Raw genomic sequence first — 1,348 nt, forward strand, 5'->3', positions numbered from 1 at the left:
GTTGCGGTTGTGTTTGCCTTGAAGGTGTGGAGACATTATCTCTATGGGGTTAAGTTCCAAGTCTTCTCCGATCACAAGAGCTTGAAATACCTCTTTGATCAGAAAGAGCTTAATATGAGGCAAAGGAGGTGGATGGAATTATTGAAAAACTATGACTTTGAGTTAAATTACCATCCTGGAAAGGCGAATATAGTGGCGGATGCGTTAAGTCGAAAGTCGTTATATGCGTCTTGGGTGATGCTTCAAGAGGAGAAGTTGCTCAAGGGATTCGAGAGTCTAAACCTCATCTTTCGAACCTGCACGATGTGTTTCACGTGTCACAGCTTCGGAAGTACACTCCTGATGCTAGCCATGTGTTAGAAACTGAATCAGTTCAGTTAAGAGAAGATTTGACGCTTCCAGTGGCTCCAGTTAGAATTGACGATAGTAGTATCAAACGATTGCGTGGAAAAGAGGTTTCATTAGTCAAAGTGGCTTGGAGTCAAGGCGGTATTGAAGAACACACTTGGGAACTTGAGTCGGAGATACGAACGGATTATCCGCACTTATTCTCAGGTAATTGAATTTGAATTTTGTGGGCAATATTCCCAATTAGGTGGGTAGGATGTAAGACCTGGTTAATTAACGGCTAATTAACCCATAAATGAGAATTTATTCTAGGAAGCCAAAAATGTTATTTTTATGGCTAAATGTGATAGAGGAAATTGAGACGAGAATTTCGATACCAATTTTATAGAAATCGGACCAAGATTGGACCGAACGGGCCAAACCGGACCAACCGGACCCAAAGTGGGCCCTTGGCCCAACATAACTAAACCAAAACCCTAGTTTTCAGCACTCTCTCTCCTCACACAACACCAAAACACGCTGAAAATTGAGATGGAAGGGGGAAGAACACTCTCTCAACTTCCTTCTCTCACTTGATCTTCAAACCACCATAACTTTTGATCTAGAGCTCCGATTGCCGCACCGTTTGCGGCCACGCATTCATCACGAAGAGCTCTAAAAAACCCATACAATCAATCTTGAGGACCCAACTCTCTTGAAGGAGAAGGTTAATCTTGTCTCCTTGGACCTTGGGTGTGGTTGTGTATATGTGAATATTGGAGCTTGATTGGTGATTTTGGAAAGCTTGGAAGAGGGTTTTGTGTGATAAAATCTGTTCTTGGAGGTGTTGATACCTTGAGAGCTTGTGGACAAGTGGTTTGGAAGTGCTCCGGTTGAGCTTGGGGAATCGGCTAAGGTATGGTTTTGGTTTCCCGTATCTAATATGTAATGTGGTAGGAAATACTTAGGCTAGAGGCCCTAAGATAGGCATTGAATTGTTGGTGTTGTTGAATGGTTGAAA

The sequence above is a fragment of the Arachis ipaensis genome, chromosome B03, assembly GCF_000816755.2.
Source record: "Arachis ipaensis cultivar K30076 chromosome B03, Araip1.1, whole genome shotgun sequence".
NCBI lineage: Eukaryota > Viridiplantae > Streptophyta > Magnoliopsida > Fabales > Fabaceae > Arachis > Arachis ipaensis.